The sequence below is a fragment of the Triturus cristatus genome, chromosome 2_1, assembly GCF_964204655.1.
Source record: "Triturus cristatus chromosome 2_1, aTriCri1.1, whole genome shotgun sequence".
Taxonomy (NCBI): domain Eukaryota; kingdom Metazoa; phylum Chordata; class Amphibia; order Caudata; family Salamandridae; genus Triturus; species Triturus cristatus.
The window spans coordinates 203,062,755-203,081,687 of record NC_140581.1 but is presented as its reverse complement, the minus strand read 5'-3'; positions in this window follow the sequence as shown (position 1 = coordinate 203,081,687).

Below are 18,933 nucleotides of genomic sequence, written 5' to 3'. Positions count from 1 at the left end.
GCAACTCTTCAAACAGTAAAACAGGGAAAACAGCTGAATTTATTAAACAAAACAAGACCAAAACAAAACAAAAAACACAACTTGGGGTCAATAACTCACTGCAACTGGGTCCAAGAGCTGGTTGGGGAGCCTTTTATTTCCATTGGGCTAGTTAGGAGGGCAGCAGACGTGCCTTTAGTGTCGCTCTGGGCCCTTGGGTTCAAGATGAAGTTTAAGGTCCAATTTTAATTCCCCATGCAAGAGTTTAGAAGGCATCTGGTCAGCATAGCAGAGCAGCAGTCCGTTTTAGATCAGCAGTCCAGCAGAGTGGCAGTCCTTGTAGCAGCACAGAAGTCCTTCTTCCTGGCAGGATATCCACAGTTTCAGAAATGCACTGAAGAGTTTGTGTCTAAAGCCCAGTATTTATGCCCAGTTGTGCCTTTGAGAAGTGGGGGGAGAAGCTTTTAAAGGTTTCCCTTTGAGGTCCCTACGTATTCTGCCTTTCTCTGCCCTGGCTCCAAACTAACTACAGGGGTTATGCAGACCTTTGTGTGAAGGAAGGACACAGCATATTCAGGTGCAAATGGGGCTGTGCCCAACTCCTCACTCCCATCCTGCTAGTGATAGTCCATCCAGGCACACCTAGGCTCCCTATTCCGTTTGGCTGTCAAGGAGGAATACACAAAGTTTAACCATCAGCTACACCCAGTCAGGTGACCAGAGACAGGCTACAGGCGCTAAATTACTAAGGCAAAAATGTTGTCATTTTCAGAATTGTAATTTAAAATCCAACTTTACCTTAAGGTAGGATTTTAAATTAGGATTCCAGAGACACCAAACATGAACTGATTACCTTTTCCCATTTGGAAATTACACTTATAAGGTAATTCCAATGCTATCCAAGGGGAGAGGCACACCTTGCGATAGTGAAAAACAAATGTAAGAGTTTTTCACTAGCAGGACATGTAAAACTTAAAAGTACATATCCTATCTTTTAAATACATTGCACCCTGCCCTCTGGGCTGTCCGGGGCCTACCCTAGGGGTGACATATATATTAAAAAAATGAAGGTTTGGCCTGGCAAAAGGTTTCTTTTGTCCGGTGGAATGGCAGTTGAAAACTGCACACACAGACTCTGTAATGGCAGGCCTGAGATATGTTTCACTTTACTGCTTTAGGAGGTGGCACAATCCGTGCTGAAGGCCCAATAGTAACTTTCAATTTTCAGGCCCTGAATACATGTAATGCCACTTTACTGGGGTCTGGCAGGTGAATTTAAATATCCCAACTGGGGGTAAGCCAATATTACCATGTTTAGAGGAGAGAGATCACAAGCACTTTAGCACTTTAGCACTGGTTAGCACTGGTAGAGTGTGCAGAGGAGGAAGGCAAAAGGTTTGGGAAAAAAGCACCCTAAGGCTGGCAGGTCTAACAGGCATGGTACCAGCTTACTCTTCTAAAGAAAGTCAAACCATTTCTTCTGAAAAGTGAATACAGGACTGCTATTCAAGCCCTTCACATTTAGATGGTGGCGATGCCCTACTGAATGGACTCCCAGCTTCCGCACTGGCACCCATTAGAGGCTTCCTACATACTGCATTATGACTCATCGAGGGCCTGATGAAATATGATCACACCACTACACCCTGATGGAACGCCATTGGCCCCCCTTACCAGCATGCACCATCTTCAAATCTAGCTGCATCAATTACAAAATTATCACAATCAACACCCCCCACTTATGTTGTAGGCAAGCTCACCATCTGTAGTGATTCTCAGCACCCACAGCCAGAACATCATTAGACTGCAAACTAAGACATGTAAAATAGAAAAACAAGACAACAGGCCTTTTCCCTCTATGCTCTCAGGATTTGAAACAACAACCCTGTATCAATCAGGACCACCACAATGCTGCTCATATTAAGAAAAGAGTTTAAGACTCCTCTCTTTAAAGAACACCATGTCACAGTGATTTAACTGTCCACAATGCAGCTGGATTTCCTATTAATCGGCAACTGTAAGCTTGCCTTTGACCATGTACAGTGCTCTGTTGCCTTTTGGGAAGGTTTGTGCTATAGATATACCATATACATACATACAGTACTCACACCAGGAAGTGCCCTCATTTGAGTCTAATTCAGGTCCAGTTGCTACTAGCCAGCTTCTCTCTCCAGTGAAAGGGCCTCTTGCAGCTTGCTGTGTGCCTATTTCTCTACAGGAGGTGAGCCAAATACTGACCCTTGGGGCCTGATTCACGAAGGTAAATTTACATTTCCGCGTAAGTTTACTATTGTATGCTATTCAAAAAGGGATTTACACATAGTATATTTATGAGTGCGGAGTCTCCGAACATAAAAAGGCCTCTCCTTGTGAATCAAGTCCATGGTGTCCACTTTTGAGTCCTTGATAGAAGTGGGAGCATGGCCAGCCCCTAAGCTCTCCACTCTGGTCACTGACAGTAGGTCCAGTACTATCCTGTTCTTCCTCAGGTCCAGAAAGCATTCTCATGAGCTTCTGGGTGAGGTGGCCATTTTGTATGATTCACTAACTAAAGGCTGGGCATTACTCCGGGACACCTCCAAACCAATGGGAAGAAAGTTCCTGGGGCAATCCTTCCAACTTTTGTAGCACATTCTATTTGCCATACAGCAAACTATCCTACAGTGCACTATTCTGAGCAAAATCCATCATGGCAGCACCCTTCTGTCCTTGGTGGTTTCTATTTCCCCAGTCAGGGGTGTATTTAGGAAAATTGGCATTCCCCTCCTCCTCAATCCCACCAAACTGGTCGACAGACCAACTCCCCTCTTGTCCCCTGGTCTTCCTTTACATCTAACTATGAATGGGTATGCCTAACCCTGGTCGTTTTCAAGTTAGTGAAGTTTCTGAACCCTCCCTGGGTGCCCTTCTTGAGCTGAAAGGAATCACAAACCGCAGTCTCAGATCTTCTTCCAAAAACACCAAAGCCATTGTTTCTGCTCTGAGAACAGGATCCATAACTCATTATGGTGAAAGCACTGTAAGGGTTTAGCATCTGGAAGGCTAATGCTATTTAGCCTACTGGAGGTTGAGGCAGCTAAAGTCTAACTTAAAAAATATACTTTTCCTAAAAATGTACCGAAAATCCAACTTTATTAGTGAATTTGATTTTAATAAACATTAAAAATGATGGTTGAATCATTCTAGTAGTGTATCGAAAACCTGAGTTAGCAGAAACAGTATTTATTCTGAACTATACTTTTTCTCTTAAGGCAGCTACACCCCTTTAGAGGGAAATTGCTTTTGGGGGCTATATTGCATGCAACTATTTCTAAATACTAGGCACCCTACATTGCGGACTACAAGGCCTACCTATGAGTGGCTTATGTAATATTTAAATATTTAAATAAAGGTCTTGGAAATGTGCAGAGTTGTATGTTTGGGGAACAAAAACAGAGCAGAGATGGTCACCACTGTTAGCAAATTAAAGCTAGTCCTACTGGGTTTGCCCATGCTTATTTGTTTCCAGTTGGCGTGTCACTTTTCATGGCGATTCATCAATCGGGGCAAAGCTGAAAGATGAGGTAAAAAAAGGGGCTTATTTCTAAGCCCCTTGCTCCGCAGGTGCGTCACTTTTTGTGACGTTCCGTGGGCAGGACCCTGCTCCATATTCAAGAGGCAGCACTAAGCCACTTTTATGGCTTAATGGTGCCTTGTAAATATCGTTCCTTTTAACGTAGTTTTCTGCGTTAAAAGGGGCGTGCAATGGATGTTGCTAGGGCCTTTCCCAGCAACATCCATGGCTTTTTGACACTGCCCCAGATTTATGAGAAATCGTAAGTTTGAGGCAGCGTAAAAAACTTATATCTCCCCAGGGAAGGTGTAAGGGAGGCACAACAAAGAGAATATTTATGTATTTCTTTATTTCTCCTAACTTCTCATTTTTCTATGTGTACTGCATTCTGCAGCACACATAGATAGAGGAAAAAGCCTCTTGTGAATGTTTTTGTGCAGGAAAGTTTCCCTTCACCCACAAAAACAATTATCCCCACAAGGCAGGCACCCTTGCACCATGATGCAAAGGGGCCTGCGTTGGCGCACGGCAGCCCATTGTGCGTAAGTGCTGCGGAAAAGGACAGGAATGCACTCTATCTTATAGATCTATATCTATCCTGTATCCTGGTTCCGCCATATTAAAAAGGAAGGCCTGCATCTCTATGATGTTATGTTATTGCAATTCATAGCGCACACAGGGGGAGAGAAGAAAAGGACCGCTTCAAGAGAAACGTTTTCAGTCTTTTTCTGAAGAGCTTGGGGTTCTCCTGGGTAATACGAAGGAACCAGGGAAGCAAATTCCAGGCAGAGTCTGCCTTAAAAGTAAGAGAACTTCCACCAATTCTCTTGAGGCGAAAACGTGGTATGTGAGCAAGAAGCCGCGTCGCTGATGATGGAGAGTCCTAGAGCCATAGGAGTTGGAGGACACCTGCTTCAACCTACCTGATGGGTCGAACTTTTGTAAAGACCAGGTGGAGCAGACCTTTGTTGTTGTGGGTCCCAGATGTTTGCTACGTAACCACCGTAAACAAAAATGAGTTGCAAAGGATCTGTGCAGGAGACGGAGTGTGGGGCTTTAATGTGGTTACCTCTCCAAGCAGAAGCTTAATGTTAATGATCGTGATTGTGCCAAAATGAATAGGCTTGCATCCTTAGTGTAAAAGTGCTCTTTGAAGTGTTGTTTGCCTGCATGTTTATTTCTGAAATGCATATTAGCTGCAGTGAAAGGGAGGGAACAGAACAGCCTGTAACTTGTAAAGTGGGGTGCTGTTGCACTGTTCCTCTTTGCTGATAAGCATTAGGCTGCCTTGCGCCACGCGTGCACCCTGGCACCACAGTGAAAGGGTGTGTATGTCATCTTTAGCACCTGTTCTGTACTGGGAGGGTATCCATCCAGGACAGAATACCAGTGGTGGCTCCTCCTAATGGGCTCAGGAGCCGCACCTCGTGTTTTTTGGCCCATGTGGTTTTGTTACACCTAGAGTGAATAACGATGTATTGTTCACTCTTGGTGTAATTAAAATGCTGACCTACTTCAGACCCGGCAACAGTCTCTGTCCGATGGCGGCGCAGGCGCATGAAGGCGAGGTCACCCGGGCTGGAGAGGTGCCGTCCCTGACCTTTGGGCCAGGGCACGCCTCTGTGCGTCACAGCTAAAGGTACACATGGGCTTCGAGGTTTCAGTTTCATACTCCGGCGTAAAGCTTTCAAATGTTGCGTGTTGTGCATATGGGTAAGCTTGCGTCTTTGTGGGTAAGAGTGTGTCTGTGAGAGACATTGTGTGCGTGTGCGTGTGAGTGAAGGTAAGAGACTCAGAGTGAAAATAAGTATGAGTGAGAATGAACATTGTGAGTGAGGGAGAATGACAGTGAGACTAACTGTGAGGAAGAATGCCAGTGAGGGTTACTGTGAGTAAGACTGAGTGAGTCACAGTCAGAGTGAGTCAGAATGAGAGAGAGAGAGATTCGGTGAGACAGATTTTGCCAGAGAGAGTCTGAATGAGTGGTGCTTATTACGAATGAGTAAGAATGATTGAGACCAGGTTAGTCAGTGAAACTGAATGAATTAGAGAATGGTTGATTTTGAACGAGTGAAAATAAGTGGAACAAGTGAGACTAACTGAGAATGAGTGAGACTGGGCTGTCACAGTCTAAGTGAGTCAGAGAATGAGTGAAACTGAGTAAGAGAATGAGTTGGACAGAGTGAGTCAGAATGAGTTGGAGTGAATGGAAATGAGTGAGATCCAGTGAGACTAGGGGAGTCAGAATGAGATTGGGTGGCAGGTGCGCCAGAGTGAGATTGATTGAGTGAGAATGAGTGGGGCTGAGAAAGAGTTAATAAGAATGAGTGAGACTGAGTTAGACCAACTGAGAATGAGGGAGACTAAGGGGCATATCATCAAGGACCGGCGATAATTATCGCTAAGCGCACTTATCGCTAGGATAATTATCGCCGGGAAACGTGCAATTTTATCACTGAGATAGCGTGCCATTAGCAACGCTTATCTCAAAAGTGAAAAAATTCCAAGCGCTAACTGCCAAATGTGAGATTATCGCTGGAAATCCAGCGATAATCTCACAAAGTTTGGCGATAGCTTGATGATAGGGCAAGGCAAACTTAGCCATGATATCCACCTTACATAGGATATCATGGCTAAGTCAGTCCTGAAGCAGGCGTAAGGAAAGTAGCGATAACAGAGGTTATCGCTACTTTGCTTGTCGCTCTGCAGGTTAGCGTGCCAATTTCTCCAGTTATGTCAGGGCAGGAACGCCCACTTTGGATCTCATTAGAGATGCAAAGCTGGGCGTTCAGAAAACAGGCCCTAATGCAAGGATTCAAGCCATAGCGTGACCTTGCTGATAAGGCGATAAAAGTATCGCCGCTTTTCGTCCAAAAACTGACGCAAAAGCGGCGATAATTTTATATCACCTCCTTGATGATATGCCCCTAAGTGAGTGAGTCAGAGTGAGAATGAGACTGAGTGTGAGTTAGGAAGCCAGAGCGGGACTGAATGAGCCACTCTCCCCCCACCCTCCCCAGCCCACTGAGAAGTCAGATGCACTCTTTGGAATTCGAGCCAACGATTATTACCCACCACTTTTAAAGGTCACCAACAGCCACAATAAAATGCTGTGCTCAGATGTAGTTTAAAACTTTTCTAACCTTGTATGTGTGCAGTACAGTACAGAACAGATGCAAAATCAGAAACGTTTTTGGAAAAGAAAACGTTTCTCAAACATTATGCCTGACTTGACCTCCTCAAGGTATACATTTTTGGTGCAAAGCCCTGTATACATTTTTTAGTAGATAGGGTGTTGCACCAAAATCCATTGGTGGTAGCATGTGATGGCTTCTGTGCCACCCATGGGAAGCCCCATTCATGCAAAGAAGTGCAAAGTGCTGCTTTCCATATCTTCAGGGCTGCTTTCTAGTGCAAATGTAAATCCCAATTCCAGACTTTGCGCAACTTTGCAACATTGCAGCAGCATAAAGGTTTGGTAAATATACCCCTAGGCTAATCCTCTCTCCAAAATGCACCTAAAACACCAGTTAATTAAAACTAATACAAATAAACATTTCTAAAATGTCATGGTATCACTGTGTATTCGGCTTCAGATGTGATATGTAGTAGTTGAATTTGTTTGTTTTAGCTCAGCCAGGTAATATAATGTTTAGTGCTGCCTGTTTTCAACATCCTTGGGCTGACATTATGAATGAAGCCAGCTCCCTGCTGCGTTCCACCTCCCAGCAGCGAATGTGCTCAGACTCTTTTAAGAGGCAGCGGGTGCCCTCTGGGGCCCTTGCCCAGGGGGGCAGCTAAGCGCACACAACTGTACTTTCCTCTCAGTCAAAGTGAAAATGTCATAACATTCACAAATACCCGGGGATGAATAACACACGTCGCGGGTCAAAGGTCAAACATAAGAAATGCACTTGCACAAAGGAAATGAAATCATTCGGCAAAACCTATTCTCCAGAGTAGACAGGGTGAAATATTTACAACAAAACAAAATAAAAGCTCTCCTCACAGTATTTTCCAGTACCGGACTGGGCATAAAAATGGAATGGCTCTCTCAAGTCATGAGGTTGCACACTGCCTTTCAGTAATTGAAGCGCATAGCCACTAGGGGTGGATGTAATTTACATAATTCAGTGTAGCTTATCACGCTGAATTGCCCCCCAAAATTCTGCAAAATTATCCATAATTATGCAAGAAGAGTAAGTATGCGTTTAGTACTATTTTTTTTTATCCCTAAATCCACCCACTGTCCAAAATGGGCACAAGAAGTCATTTTTCAACAAGAAATAACTTACATTTTGCTGTGGGGTAAAATTTCCCCCCAACTCACTCCCATCAATGTAACGCTATTCTCTTAGTGCAAACGACACTCTCACGCCCCAAATGGGAGCACAAACGCATTTTGCGTTAAGAAAACAGTAAATGCAGCAGCACACGAATAGCAAAGGGCCGCTCGCGATCGCTAAATGTTGTCTTGTGGTTGTATTATTTCCCCCCAAGGTGCTCTTAATTACCTGAGCAGGCGTAACCGCATTATTTGTGGTTATTCTAAGTCAAAGAGTAACGCGGAATTACTGCAATTACTCTGATTACTCCCTTATAATTAAAATAATACCCAGGCCTAATAGCCACCCGTTTATAGTTTTTTTACACCATCTGTGTTAGTGAGAATTAAAAAAAAATATACATCTGGATGATGTGAAAATTCAGAAAACAAATTTTACTAGGAACAAAGGGCCATATCAGCAACGGCCAGCGATAATTATCGCTGGCCGTGCTTAGCGATAATTTTCTTATCGCTGGCTATCTCTGCTTTTTATCACCCTGGTAGCGCGTTATCATCAACGCGCTGCTCCAGGGCGATAAAAATTCCAGAGATAGCGATTTTATCGCCGTTTTGCAGGGAACATCGCTGGTTTTCCAGCAATGTTCCCTGCAAAATGGCGATAACCTTGCTGATACGACCCTGTGGTCGTATCAGCATAATCCACCCCCAATGTTAGGGGTGGCTTAGTCAGGATTTTAGCGGACGTTCGTTTTTGGAGAAAACAGCAGTTTTCTCCTAAAACTAATGTGTGCTAAAATGCAAGGGCATCCTTGCTGATAGCGCAAAGATGCGTTATTGCTCTCCTGACATGTAGGGTATGTCAGGAACGCCCACTTTGCATCTCATTAGAGATACAAAGGTAGGCGTAGTGTAAAGGGTGCTAACATGCAAATACGCATGTTAGCACCCTCTTGCTGATAGGGCGTTGGTTTTATCTCCGCTTTTCTGGCTTTTAAAGGCAGTAAAGCGGAGATAAAGCCCTTGATGACACGCCCCAAAGTCTCTCAAGTGCTAATTGAGGGGCATATTATCAAGACAGGCGATAAAATTATCGCTGCTTTAGCGGCAGAAAAGTGCCGCTAAAACGGTGATAATGGGCTTGATAATATGCTCTATGGAATTCCAATTGAAGCCCATGTTAGACGTCCTTCACATCTAACATGGGCTTCAATTAGAATTCCATAGAGCATATTATCAAGCCCATTATCACCGTTTTGGCGGCACTTTTCTGCCGCTAAAGCAGCGATAATTTTATCGCCTGGCTTGATAATATGCCCCCAATTTCCCTATACACTCAGAATGGGGAAGACGCTTTAATACATCAGGTCTAATGCAATTTCTCAGCAAACAGGCATTTCACCTTTGCACTGTGGGTGGACCGGTGGTATGTCAGGTGCAGATGTATGCGTACCTCTCATTCACAAAGTGATGTGTGCAAATGCACACGTTCCTTATTTGCACTTACAATAAGAGTCATTTTCATGCTGGATTTTCCATTCAGCAGCACAAAGTATGTTGGACTTTGCTGCTCCCTTTAGAAATAAAGAACATGTGGATTCAATGCAGTTACTGCTGTTGAGTAACAAACCATTGCACGAGTGACTGGAAGAAACTCGTACTCGGGACATAGAGCTAATTCCAGTGCTTAAAAAGGAATGGAAAAGGTAGGGGTTTCTAAAGGGAGCATGGCCAAAGATGTCAACTAGGAGGCATCGTTTATATATGAGTGGGCGTGTCGTCTGCTCATCGTTATGAGTCAATGGCAGTCACCTTGGGAAACTCACACGCTGCCTTCAGACTTCATTTCAGAGCTCTGTGCGCTGTGGTAAACACCCACCAACAACCTGAGCTCACTCCGACGCTTGGCGGAAACTCGGTTCAAAATATACACAATACAAAAGTCATATTTTGCATGAAAAAAAACCTATAGAAACAAGCCTTTTTGGAAAAAAAAGCGAAAAAACACTAAGAGAATGCAAAGATGAAGTCAAACATGTGACATGTAAACAGGGATTGGATCTCTGACATGCAATATCTTAAGTATTTTTAACATAGTAGTTCAGAAATCAATCCGTGTTTCTGCCACCAAGTTAAGTACATACAAATAGAGTCTGAGAGGGAACAGATTAAAAGTGTGTTTTTCGTTATTGTGGGGTTTCCACAGTCTACTCCTAGCATGTCCAATTCAAATTACATCCATTCACAAATCAACGTCTTACTGACCATTGCTCTGGTATCAGCACAACGTGGGGCATATTATCAAGGTCCGGCGTTAAAATTATCGCCGGTTTATGAGCAGAAAACTGCCGCTAAATCGGCGATAATGGGCTTGATAATATGCCGATGTGAATTCCCATAGAAGCCCATGTTCTGGTGTCAACATGGGCTTCTACGGGAATTCATATCGGTATATCATCAAGACCATTATCGCCGCTTTAGCGGCAGTTTTCTGCCGATAAAGCGGCGATAATTTTAACGCCGGACCTTGATAATATGCCCCCATGGGGCATATCAACAACAACCGGCGATAATTATCGCTAAGCGCACTTAGCGCTAGGATAATTATCGCCGGCTAGCGTCGATTTTTATCGCTGAGATAGCGTGCTATTAGCAACGCTTATCTCAAAAGCGATAAAAATCCTCACGCTAACTGTCTAACGTGAGAGTATCGCTGGAAACCCAGCGATAATCTCACGTTAGCATGTTGATAGGGACAGACAAACTTAGCCATGATATCCTCCTTCCATAGGATATCATGGCTAAGTCAGAAAAATACCAGACGTAAAAAAGCAGCGTTAACCGCTGTTAGCGCTGCTTCTTTTGTCTCTAACAGGGTTAGCGATATTCTTGATAATAGGAGAAATGTCGCTTAGCGACGTTTCTCCTATTATTTTACTCTGGAATGCCCCCTTTGCATCTCATTAGAGATGCAAGGGGAAGCGTAGAGTAAAAGGGTGCTAACATGCAAATTTGCATGTTAGCACCCTGTTGTTGATAGGGGGCTAGTTTTATCTCTGTTTTTTTGGCTTTTAAAGCCAAAAAAGCAGAGATAAGCCCTTGTTGATATGCCCCCATGTTCCTTAGAATACAGTCTGAAAAAAAGAGGAAACATAGAAAAAATGCCCAGTGCTACTTCTCAGTTCCCTGTATTCCTCTCAGGGAATCATCCATATAGTAGGGTATGTACTGAGAAAAATACTCACAACACCATCAAATGTTCATGATTATTTCATATTCTTCATAAAATACACTTGCAGAATTTCTTCATCTTGGTGTGATGCTTACATCAAAGACATTTAGCAATCTTCATCAACAAATTATAACGTACACAGCCAAGCCAACACACGTTTCCCGAAATTTTTTTACTTCTTCAGGGCTGTTAAAAACTAAATGTACATCACATTTAGATACTAGAACTAAAAATTGACTTCTTTGAGGTAGAAGTACACATGCCACATACAAAAAATATATTATATCTATATATCAAAAGGCAAAAGTTAAGAGAAGAAAAAACTACAGGAAAAAAGTTCCTTAGAATGATTGGAATCAGCCCTATATAAAACTAGCAGCTTCTTGCTCATCTGGCCCTTCTCTGCCTTCCTGTTGTTTGGATGAAGATGTTTTACCTCAATTTCCATCGGGCAAAAAGTCTTTCCTTTCTTCTGTATGTCCACACTCGATGCTACCTTTGTCTGCTGTTCCTTTCCCTCCTGTGTCAGCTTCCAGACACTTCTCTCGGACTATGCACTGATTCATGCTCTGCAAGGTTTTCTGTCTTAAATGTTGACACAAGTATGAGCCTTCCTTCTCCTGAGGTAATTTACTGAGTGTCTTTGAATACAGTGACAGTTCACATCTGTTTTTAACCCTATGTTTTCTGTTGATGCACATGCATGGATTACACACATACACACACTCATTTTTTGTTATATTGTCATTCTACTCCATGTGACATGTATTCACTTGCTTAGTATAAACGTCCTATCTCTGCCAGGGTGCTGTGTTCGACTTGTGGGTTTCAGACCACTGGTCATTCTTTGCCATGGGTGTGACAATTTGATATTTCTTTCCGGCTACCTTTTTGGTGTGGCTTTTGCTGACACTTCTTCATGAGTAGGTTATGCATCCTCTTTGTTGTGGAGCTTCAGGCATGGGGTGGTGTTCCCTCTGTTGTTTAGTCAGTGCATTACCTCCTTGCTGCACATGGTGAGTTGTTGCCCAGCTTCTAGCGTTGTGTTTGTTAGCATCAACATTCATTTTCAGCATTGCTTCTTTGTAATTCCATGTGCTTTTCTATTGTAGCCCTCAGTGGAGCCACTATTTCTGTTTTAACTTTTTGTGCCTCATTACCCTAGCGGTCTGGTGCTTGCTTATGTTCATTTGATTGCTCAGCCGAGGTTGGACCAGTGTGGTATGATATTCCATTCACTGGTCACTCTCTGTTATGGTGGTCTGCTATTCTGTTGGTCATGACAGTCTGGGCTAGAATCATTCCCGTGACAGTCTGAGAAAAGGGTATAGTGGGTATTCGATCCAGTTTTTCCAGTTACTACTGGAACACTCAGTATGGCTTAAGTCTACCTCCTGCTCCTTATGCTTTCCCTGTTGGTCTTCCTGACTCTCCTTCCAGTGTGCACACCTTCTGCAGCGTCTGCATTTCCCCTGTTGTGCTAGCACAACCTGTTTATTTTCCTTCACTTTGGCTTGCTGTGTGTCCAAGATTTCCACTATATCTTCATTGTTTAGGATTTGTAATGCCCATGGAGAATGATGATTGTTGAAGAATGTCGCTTCTCATAGATTTAGTGCATAGAGAATTGTGATTTTATTAAAGACAAGGATGCTAGCATTATGCATTATCATTTGTTATGATCAATATCATCAACCTTTCTAATTAAATTTCTATTATCAATAATCTCAATCCTCCTCATTCCCAATGTTCTGGGGTGGGAGGGACGGAAATCTTTAGCCTCCTCGTCTTTAATAAAATCATGATTCTATATGCAGCAAACCTATGAAATTCAACATTTATTGGTAAGAGAGGAAGCTAGCATTATGCATGTTCAAAGCCTTTCAACACTCTGCTTGAAACATGCTCTATAGGTTTGAAGTAACATTTTCTAAACATTTCAGCATTAGACCAATCTGCTGCCTTTAAAATCTCCTCTAGTCTCCCACCGTTAATGTAAACCTTACTAGCCATAGCACCCCTCACAGAATGCGCTGCAAAGTGACTTACGTCTATACCTGCTTCCTTCATCACTGATCTCAGTTATCTAGATAGAGCGGCTGAAGAAATACTGCTGAATTTTTTCATATATGAGATCAACAATTGGTCCACTCCATCACTTCTATTCTCCATAACTCTAGCTTCATGTTCTTTCAGACACCTGACTATACATAACTTAGGAAGAGCATCAACTCTAGGATGAAGACTATGCCAGATCCAGGACTCTGGCATAGTCTTCATTCTCCTCCAAATCTCAAACAGAACTCCATGTGGTTGATATAATATAGCACTAACATATAACGCTCTGATATCAGAGACCCTTTTAAAAGGAACTATGCAAATTAAAAAGTTGTCAACTTCCAAGCCAATTCTCTTCTGCCTAGATATTTATTTCTAGGGCATCTCTCAAACTATTTGAAAACCAAATCCACATCCCAAACAGAGTTACACCTTACTTAGTATAGGGGGTCTCTTCAACCTTAATGACTTTCATTACTCTACACATTAAATGTCTCTTGCCTATTGACACACCTTGAACCAAAGAATATCCAGCGGCAATTGCTTTTCGGTAGCATTTCACTGTTTTGTATGATAATCCTTTCTGAAACAAATCTGCTAAAAACTTGCTGCCTTTATCTCATCAGCCTCCACGGGATCCAAACCTCTTGCCAAGCTCCAACGTAACCAGATGCTTCATGCATTCCTATATCTTTTCCATGTCCCTGCTGCTCATGACTCATTGAGCAATTGTGAACCTGCTCCTAAAAGGTCTGAAAATCTATTGGATCTCCTGATATTCTCCAAACTAATAGGTTGAGCAAACCCACCTCCACCAACGGATGCTCTAACTCTTCTACCCTAGTCAACATCCCTTTATAAGCTCTGATTAAATATGGGATTTCAACTACCATCTACAACATTGTAGGGAACCATGCTTGTGAAATCCAAAATGAAGGGCCTGTCTCCTCACTTTAATCAACGCTCTCTGGCTCATAGCAAACGGAGGAAACGCTTAACTCCTCATCTCCTTCCAATTCTGAGTAAAAGTATTCACTGCCATTTCCCCTTGGTCAGTCCTCTAACTGATATACTCTTTCACCTGATAAGTCAACCTCAAAACAAACAGATCCACTTTCAAAGGCCCTAGACATTCTTGAATCATCTGTAAAATATATCTGTCTAGTTTCCAATCCCTGTACTCTAGAATGACCTCAAATTCCAGGCTGCCACAATATTCTGAATCTCTGGTAAATATTTGGCCTGCAAACCAATTTTGTGCTTCATAGAAAATTCCCAAATTTCCTTTGCTACCTCCGTCAACTTCTTTGATTTGCTCCCTTCCAATTTGTTTATGTATGACACTGCTGTAATATTGTCTATCTTCGTCAGTACTGTACATCCCTCGAATAATGATTTGAAACTGTGCAAAGCAAAACTGCCTGCTCTCATCTCCAGTTTATATGTTCCATCTGTTCCTCCAAGTTCCAAAGTCCACCTGTCTCTTGTATCAACCAGATAGCTCCCCATCCATAACTGCTTGCATCCGTCTCTATTACAAAATCTGGTTTTAAACCAAAATTGCTAGCCCATTCAGGCTTCCAAATTTTCCAACCACCATCTCAATTCCTTTCCTACCTCCTCTGATATTATCACATGACCTCCATAGCATCATCCGTTTGGAAGACCAGATGTCTTCAAACGTTGCAAAGCCCTGTAATTTAAATGTTCTGGGAAAACCGCCTGAATAGAAGAAGATAAAAGACCTATCATCCTAGCTAGGTCTCTCATCTTTACTTTCTCATTCTTCCTTACTGATTTTCTTTCCTGATAATATGATAATAACAATTGCCCTTTCAACTGTCTACAACAAAACCTGAGAACTCCAAACTCTGAGACGGGATTAAGACTGAGTTTTCCAGATCAAGTAGAAAAACCAAGGACTCTAATAAGCTCTTCAGTGTTTCCATTTGTGATCTGTCACTGTAAGGACTTGTTTTACATTACACTTTTACATGTCCTTCCTTTGAATACCATGCACCCTGCCTTTTTGGGCATTTAGGCCTACTTAGGGGTGACTAATTCCCATTTAAAATGAGGGTTTTAGGCCTGTAAAAAGAATCTATTCTGACAGGTCGAAATTACAGATTAAACCTGCACAGGCAAGTATTGGTGGAAGCCCTGCAGTCATGTTTTGGTAATGTCAGTCTAGTGGTTGCACAATATATGCTGAAGTCCACTAGTGACATTTATTCTACAGACCCCAGGTAAACTTTGTGCCATAAAATAGGGACTTACAGGTAAATTAAATATTTCATTTAGGAGTATAGCCAATTTCGACCTGTTTTGGGGCTCAGAGCACAGGAACTGGAGCCTGGTTAGCAGGGTACCAATGCACACAGTGAAAAAACAGCAACAAAATCTAGCAAAAACGATATGTTTCAGGTGCTTATTCAAAGCTTTCTGTCCATGAGCTGAAGGAAGATTCCAGGTCTTGACTGTCTTGGTCTCCCAGAGGTATGGACTACTCCTTCTAGTATCCATGACACAGGAAGTACCTCAGCAGAAAGCGGCCCCCAGAAGGAATCCCAATAAAAGAAACAAGCCACAGGACAAAAATCCTCCAAGGTGGCAATGGAATTCCAGAAGGTGAAGAAAAAGGAAAGAAGCAAGATCCAAGTTTCAACAGGAGACACAGGAGCAGCTGAAAATCAGAATGCAGGAAGGAAGGCCTTGTTTTACACTAGGAATAACATCAAATGAGTGAGGATCAATAAACACTGAGGCAGAAGAGCTTGAAGCACTGCTACACATATATATCCCAGAAGACAGGAAATACCATTATAACCACGTTGGACTGGGTAATCCCTATTGGAATGTATTGGGCAGTAGCTATTCTGAAATGGGCTAAATATCTAACCCAGAGTTCCTTACCAGGGAACTTTGAAAAAGAGAAGACTTGGAAAAATGGAAATGCTGATGATGTTTCCAAAGTACAATACCCCATGAAGAAGAACAGGCAGGCATGCAGAAGCACCAGCGGGCTTCCAGCTGCAGGGTAACATTAAGTGTGCAGTGCGGTGACCCGCTGGTGGGCTCCCTACATCCCATCACTGTGCCACTGGATTCAAGCTATCCTGGCTGATGAGGGGTGAAACCCCGAAATCGGTCCTAGGATGCTTGTTTCCGGTCCATGCAGGACCTGGCTTGGCCGTTCGGGCTGGACTGTTCCCATGAAGCACAGGGTCAAGATTGATTTGCATATGGCCAGGTCTAAACTGGGGTGGCATGGTGATCAAAAGAATGATGGATTTACCCAGATCTCTTGACTGGGGGTGAATGTTTTGATTTGATCTGCATTCCGTCCATCAATTGTCTGTCTTTTGCTTCCTCGCCCTAAGGGGGATATTCTCAAGAGCGTGTGATAATTATCGCAAAATTAGCTTAATTCATCTTTGTACATCGCAGTCTATTGCGGGAAAATAACGCTGTGTTAACGTTGTATTCTCAACACGGTGGTACCATGCGATAGTCTCACGCTAACGCGTCAAATGACCGCGATAAAATTACTGTGACGGCAAAAAAACGCAAAACACAAACGTGAAAAAAGTTGCGATGTGGCCAACCGCGATAAAAAAAATCAGTGATAACCAGCGACAGGCCTGCAATTCCCACGGGTCATGTGGGAAAATGCACTACAAAAGCACCGAAAAACACAAACAAAATAATTCTGACTGCGTAGCACCATGGAGGAAGCCGGAGCAAGTACAGAGGACGACCAGAACCCCACAAGCCCCATGGAGGACCAGCCTGGGACCTCAGGGTCATGGAAGGGCAAGGAGAAGAAGACGAGGAAGATGAGGTTCACTCAGCAAGAAAACAGGAACATCATCACGGAGGTGATAGAACACCACCAACTACTGTTCGTCACCCCCAACGTGTCATTGGCATATACAAATGCAATATGGCAGGCCATCCTGGACAAGGTGAATGCAGTCGGAGTGAGGAGGAGGACAATTGGAGAGGTCAAGAGGTGCTGCAATGACGCAAGGCGCAAAACCAAGTAGAAACCTCGCTGACAACCATAAGGCAGCAATGCAGACTGGAGGTGGCAGTCCAGCAGAACACCAGGAGCTGGATGAGATGGAGGAAATGGTGTCCACAGTCATCAGTGGGGAGACGGTGGCAGGAGTTGGGGGTCCGGACACTGCTCGACATGACCTGACCAAACAGCACCAGGGTGAGTACCCAACAGGGACTGAGGAGACAGGGGAAGATGGGCACAATGGCACACATGCACAATTAAGTAGAGCACACTGCACACCCACAATGACTCTGGATCATGTCCCTGAGCCACTTGGCACACTGCAGCACACATACAAACACCAAGTAGGCCCCCGTCCACTATGTTCACAAAGGGGTCCCTCCCCACACAGCACCAATCTCACAACCGACCCATGCACACGTGTTAAAACCAGCAAAGCTGCATTGTCTGTGAGCCACACTGACAATGCAAGTGACACTGCATGATGAATAGCATAGCTGCAGTCCAATTACCATGACATGGTGCATGCAACGACACTAAGGTGGCTGAATATGGAACACATCCGGAAAGGAGCAGGTCACACTCTGACACAACCACGTGCACATAGAACCCCTGACGGCAACAACACATCTGCGGATAAACCATGCCCAAGAGTCCCAACTCCCACCAAGAGCCAAGATTAGCCAAGTCTGCAACATCTCAGCACAGTAGAAGCACAGAAGTCAAAGGCACACCGCCTCAAAGGGATAAAGGCCAGCAAAATCACAGCTGCAGCAGCAACTCACCCACAATGCAGCACACACACATAGCAGCAACAGCACATCCACATTGACAACAATGTGGTGCAAAGTGCAACACTTACACTGTAGAACAGGGGACACAACTGGTTCCGCTTGTGCGTATAAACTGGCCAATCACATCTGACATAGCAGGAAACTGTGAGATGAGAACGTATGTGTACAACCTCACATCCGTGATGTGGTAGAAATATCCATTGTCCCGCATCAAATAGTCAGCTCCTCCCAAACAGTCACAATGTACATTGTCATGCAGTCTGTATATAAAATTGAACAATGCTTCAACATACATGTCAACACAATGTTAAAATGCATCTCCCCTTCACATTGCAGAGGGACAATCAACACCTCCTGCAGAGCAGACCAGACAACTCATCAGTGATGATGAAGAGGACCTCCACACCTTCGACACAGATGCCCTACAACAGCTCACAGAGAGAGACGGCAAATCGCCTCCAGGAGCAGGGCAGCCCAGCTTCATTGAGGAGACCCCACCCCCTGCATAGACCACACAGCAGGAAGCAACCACCACCACGGCTGGCTACCAGGACCTCACCCAGGAACACATGGCATTCCAAGGCCAGGTGTTAGACTGCCAGAAGGAGGTGGCTGAACAGGTGCGGGTGGGGTTCGCCCACATGGCAGCCAAACTTGATGACATACGTGTGTGTCTAAGTCACATCAGGGACAATTTACACTCCCTAACGGACACCCAGAGTTTGCTCCATGATGTCCAACAATCCATGCCCGACACCACTGGAGTCATGCCTCTGAGAGGAGAACAAGTGTCTAGTCAGAGTGGCCTCAGCGATGTCAGTCGAGAGTTGGTACAGATGCTGAGGATAATGGAGAACACAGAGCAGATGCATGCGGAAAGAATGGCTGCCACGGATACACACCATCTAAAAGTTGTTGGGATCTTCCATGCCCTGCAGATCCTCATCATCGCATTGCTGCCACTAAGGCAGTCGATGATGAATGCTGCTGGTACTTCCACACACACAT